Below are 5,737 nucleotides of genomic sequence, written 5' to 3'. Positions count from 1 at the left end.
GATTAAGTCATGAACGTGAGGTGGTCTTTGACTCCCTGTGTTGGGCCTGGGTTAAATCCAAAACTGGGCTTTTGAAGACAATTATCAAATCTGACAAAACTGCGCTCCAACAAGCAACTTTTGTGTGTGTGTTTGTGGACCTTCTTGTCTTTCATTATGTGTTGTGATTTCACTTGCTCTTTGACAGAAATGACCTAAACCAGGCAAGAACTTGTTGGCGTGGGTCAACTTCGGCATTCAATTTCTCCCAGTAATTGTTGAAGGTCAAGATAGAAACAGACAAACAGACGGAGGTGCTCATTCTGATGTTATGAAGAGTTCATTTACTCGAAAAACTCAACCAGCCGAACCGATTCAACTGCATCTGCCCAATGATTCCCGGCTTCCTGATCATTAGCCTGCCACACATGACGACGGGTCCGCAGATTTCAGACTCAGTCCTTGTGCCCGCAAGGACAAATGCACTCACCTTCCTCCACCAGCTGTACCCCAACGATCGTACCAACCAACCAGCATGTGTCAAACTATACACGTTTGCAGACGACAACCACTTCGGCCAGTCTCAAATTTGCGCTGATTTTGTGCGTCCGGGTCCTGTATAACAACTAGCTCTAGCAGCCCCTAAAAAAGAGTTCACCTCCGATGTGTACATTTCCTGGGTGGCTAAATGTGGTTCTGATGTGGATTCTTTGGCACGGCCTCCAAGGCCAACGTTGAATCCTTGTTATCCCAGGTGTCTATGCTGTTCGCAGTAGCCCGTGTTGCTCAAAGATATCCCCGGTCTGAACGAAATCCCATGCAAGTGTGTGATCTCTTGTCTAATGACCCAAAGCCTTTCTGATTGGAAGAGCGGAATAAATGAGCTCCCGTGGTGATTATCACTAAGAGTACCGATGTTCTGTCGTCTGCATCGGTTGCGTGTGCGTGTGTGAATCTTGGTTCGGTTTGATACCACACAGGTCAGTATAAGCCTGTACGTCTTCCTGTTCAACCAGAAACTAACCTTCACTTTTGAATTTTGCAGTCTCCCATGGGAGGGTCTTATCTAGTCCGAGATATGCCAGAGATGTGGGAAAATCTACATTTTCTCGGATATGTATAAAATGTATCAGACAAAAATGTATCCAAAAGACATAGTTCACCTTCTACTGCTTAGTATATTCATAAAGACATCCCACCTAATTTAAAATGTTGAGAAACTAAGAGAGGATATGGTCAGAGCGCACCACATATCTCTCCCAAAATGTGCTCTGCTTATTCATGCTCTTTCATTTATTTGATAAATAGGCTATTGCTGACCGAAGATCCTCCGGCCGGCCCACTAATGTAGGTCTATAAAACCGCATGGGGAATGTCTGATGGTAGGCTAAGAATTATTTAACTGTGACTGCAAATTATAATCTTTCCAATTCCTTTACAACTGGCCTATATAAGCTTAACTACCAGGCCTCATGTAAATGGTTCTGATCGCTTAACTCAAGTATGGCGACTTCACTGCAATTCCTATGACCACAAATTTGAATGCTTGTTCTAGATTAAATATTTCATGTAACAGAGTGAACATGAGCCAAATAATAACTAGCTTTTTGTAGCTAGTGAGTGGTGCTGTTTATGTCAAACACTTGCCTAGGGTGTATCTGGGTGTATCTGTACCTGTACCTGAACCTCCACCTGTACCTGCACCTGTACTTGCACCCTGTGTTAATGTAGAATGGCCCTGCATGCTGGGACAACTAGATATATGCAGCCAGGGACCTTCTTTCACACCAGTCTGATCTACAGTCATTCACGTGATCAGCAGCCCAAACTTTTCTGGATGAATTCTCAGAGGCCCCTCCTCTTCAGTTTGCAGCAATTTGGGTGAAACAGCGCAAGTGTGATTTCAGTCGAAGCTCCCGTGCGATTGGCAACTGAAATAATGTGCTGTCCAGGCAGCTAGTTACGGTTGTCCCCCTCTGCCATTGGGAAACAACCTGCTCCAAAGGGATTCTGCCTGTTTCACTGTTCGTGCTTCCTATATAGCACACTACTTTTCAGCAGAGCCCCGTGGATCACCATCAAAGGTAATGCACTGCATATGGAAACGATGGACTCATTTGGGACGCCACATTTGTTGTCTATTAAATCCCAACTGTTGACACTTTTGTGTCGGTGGTATATTTTATCTGGCCACTCTATATGCAAATGACTTGCCAGGGAAGACTGCTGGGGGAGGAGCCAGAGAGCAGACCAGCCTGTTTCTACACCGCCCCATTAACATGGATTACCAAATAAAAATTAACTGCTTAGAAAGTCGTACTTCACAGCTCTATATTCTGTATTTGTTATTATGGCAAAGGGCGGCAATTAACATGTTGAATGCTACTATGGAAACTATAACTAAGTCACAGTCATGCACACGCACTTACACACACACACACACACACACACAAACGCACAGCTAAAAACACACACCCAAACACACTCTACTTCTCAGTTGTTGAATCTCTGCCTAAAGGTGGGGTTCAGATGGGATGCGCGCCTCAGGACACACTAGCTAGTAGGGGTGCTCAACAACAGTGACAAAAAGTCTACCAAAATACTTGCAATGGAAAACAACCCAAAAGACCTAGAACAAGTCAAGGAGTAGTTGGAGCACGCAACAGAATTGGCAGGAATCAATCTCTGTGAGGATCTTCTAATCCATACATGTGTAAATATAAACAAAAGTGACTGACGTGTTGACGCTCAGGTCTTCTTTAGAGTAATAACTAAGTCCCAGTCATGCGTGCACACACACACACACACACACACACACACAAAAACACACAAAACCCAAACACAGACTAGCTCTCATTTGTTGAATCTCTGCCTAAAGGTGTATGGTTATATGGGTTTAGGAGATCAGTAAAAGGTTATTTAGGGTTATTTAGGTGATTTAGGGGTTCAGTAGAAGGTTATGATTATTGTTTATGGGGTTCAAAGGTTGTTGCATGTATGTCATTATGTCGGTTCCTGACTTTGACATTTGCTGTCTCTCTTTCAGTTTCTCTTCATTCATATCCCACCCTCTGCATCGCTCCCTCATGAATCCTTTCTGCTTATTTTTTAAATATTTAACCTTAAAGATACTGTCCACTCTAACCACTGCAGGGACAATTTCTGGTATTTTCCAGGCAGGACCCAAACACACACGTGCGTACGTCGAACGATTTTGCTCACCAATTCACATGTTTTGCTTGTTAAATATTCGTCCCAATTCCCAAATGATCTTGTGCATCATGCCGCGAATTCATCTGACATCTCTTTTTACGGACACGCATAAAGCCTAAAGCAATGTATCTCTATTTAGTTTCCCCAAAAACCCCAGAGCCAGAAATGTATTATGTTTGCAGAGTGTTTTAGCATTATGCAAAACGTTACAGTGACGAGTTGGGTGCAGCAGCCATTTCCTTCTTGGCAGTTTTACAAAGTTTAACAAATTCATTTTTATAAGCCCGATTGACTAACTAAACTGCTAACTAATTAAATTGGCTTGTCATCATGATTTAAATGAGTAAATAAGTGATCTTTCACGGTGATATTGAACCATAAATGTTTGGAGTAGGTTACTGTACAACAGGTTTGAAAGACTGGGTGTTTTGGGATTACTTCCTGATTGACAAGCCTATTGAAGAATGTATTTACTTATCGCATTTGGACCACAAAACTTTAACATGGACAAAGCAGCAAACAAGAAAATTTATTATATTGATTTGCGCCTTATGAACAAACCGGGAATGTTGTGCTTATTTTGGATAGGTTAAGAAGCTATTTTGAGGACTGTGGCTTGCATACTGTAAAATATAAACTCCTTTAGAGATCGATAACTAGAAACATAAAACAGTAAATGATTTGAGCCTAGCTTATTGAAAACCATGTCTGTGGGAATTAACTATTGAGATCTGTGGCTATAATCTATTGTACAATGGATAGTCTTTTTAGTACAACAAATGGTGGCATCCATCATAAAGCAACCATATTTAGCTGAGAAGGGCAAAAGCTATAGCATGATATAATTGGATGGTATAGCCTAATCTTTTAGGATATGGCTAATTAAAATACCATTGATTTGAGTCTTGCTTATTGAAAACCTCGCAAGTGGGAATTAATTGTGATCTGTTGCTAGTATCTACTGTAAAATGCCTAATGGTTTTAAATGAGGTTACCTCAATGTTGTTTTTGCAACAAACAGTGGCATCCTTCATAGAACAACCAGATATAGTGAAAATGTATTTCTACAGGTAAACGTGTTAACGTTTGCGTGTTTGCCAAGTAAGGTATAGAATTTGTTTGTTATGTTAGTTTTATTGTTTTCATGGTTTGGTACATGAGCAAGATAAACTCGAACGCATTGTCTACCACTGAAATCTGATATTGGTGTATTATTACTGGCAGCAAACAAAATGCAAAATAACACTTTTCTATTTGCTTGTAATCTCTACAGCAAGGCACAGAACACCACATGGCATGGTCAACATTTGGTGTTTTAAAAAGTCTCTTTTATCTTCTAAATATTATTGTCATATTCTCTGATCAACATTTTGTTAGGGTGCTGGTATCTATATTCACTATGAATTCTGGAACTTTAGGTATTCTATGACCAGAGTAATACAGAGGAAGTAGATTCTACCGAGAAATCTAAATGTTCCTGTTCTAGATTGTGTTGAGGAAATCTTGTTTTTTTTTGACAGAAATGTATCATTGCTAACATTAGTAATTAGTGCATTAAGTAGCTGTGCTGAGGTGAAGTGTCCCTTAAGCAATGTCTGAATTTACAGTACTCATGCTGTTCCCACGCATTAAAAGGTAAAAGCATATGCGTGAGGGGTAGTTGCCCTGGTAACCATGGCCTCCAGCCTAGCGGTTAATGTTTCACTCTTAATCAAACGATTGATGGTTTTTATAAAAGAGATGGCAAGGTGAACAAAATCGGAGGATGTCTCCTTGAGCCAAACAGTTAACCCCTAATTGCACCTGTTAGTCGCTCTGGATTATGTTTGTCTGCTAAATGACAAAATTATAGCGGTGTTTATAAGTTTTTATACCGGACCTTAGGCCATTAAAGTTATTCAGAAGTTTTTTGACCTCATTGGCTACTTGTCTTTGTCTCACAGAGCATGTGCCTGAGCCTGCCTGAGTTAAAGACTCGAGTTTGAGGGTGTCAACGTTTACCAATTATACTTCTAGCCATCTGTCTCTTTATAATACTTACATTGTTTGTAAAGCCATTGTTGGGTGTTTCTATTGTTAGTGAAGCCTGTGGGCTTTGTACAGTCATTGCTGGGTATTTCTTACACCTACTGTTTTCCCAGCTCTTTTTCCCAAGTGCTCTGATGTTTATTATTGATTTAAGATTTTTTTTTTAAACAGGCCTGCCCTCCGCTGATATTATTCAGCACACCAACTACTGGATTTGTCCTCTGCTGGTCAGTGATGGAACAGCCAGCTCATAAGCATCCAACTTTTATACATACAGCACTTGATATGCATCCGATCAATAAATGTGATTGATGTTTTGCTAATGAGACTTCTTACAGTCCCCAGGGGACGTCTGCTTCTCAAATGGCACCCTATTCTCCGCACTACTGTGGTCAAAAGAAGTGTTAAGCACTATTGGAAAATAGGACACAGTTTGACATTTATTCCTGGTCAGCAAACGGCTGATCTGTTGCCCTGGTCAGACGTCGGTGATGGACACCTCATTCAAATGTGCCTT

The sequence above is a fragment of the Esox lucius genome, chromosome 3 (assembly GCF_011004845.1).
Source record: "Esox lucius isolate fEsoLuc1 chromosome 3, fEsoLuc1.pri, whole genome shotgun sequence".
Classification (NCBI taxonomy): domain Eukaryota; kingdom Metazoa; phylum Chordata; class Actinopteri; order Esociformes; family Esocidae; genus Esox; species Esox lucius.
Note: the sequence above shows the minus strand (reverse complement) of the source record.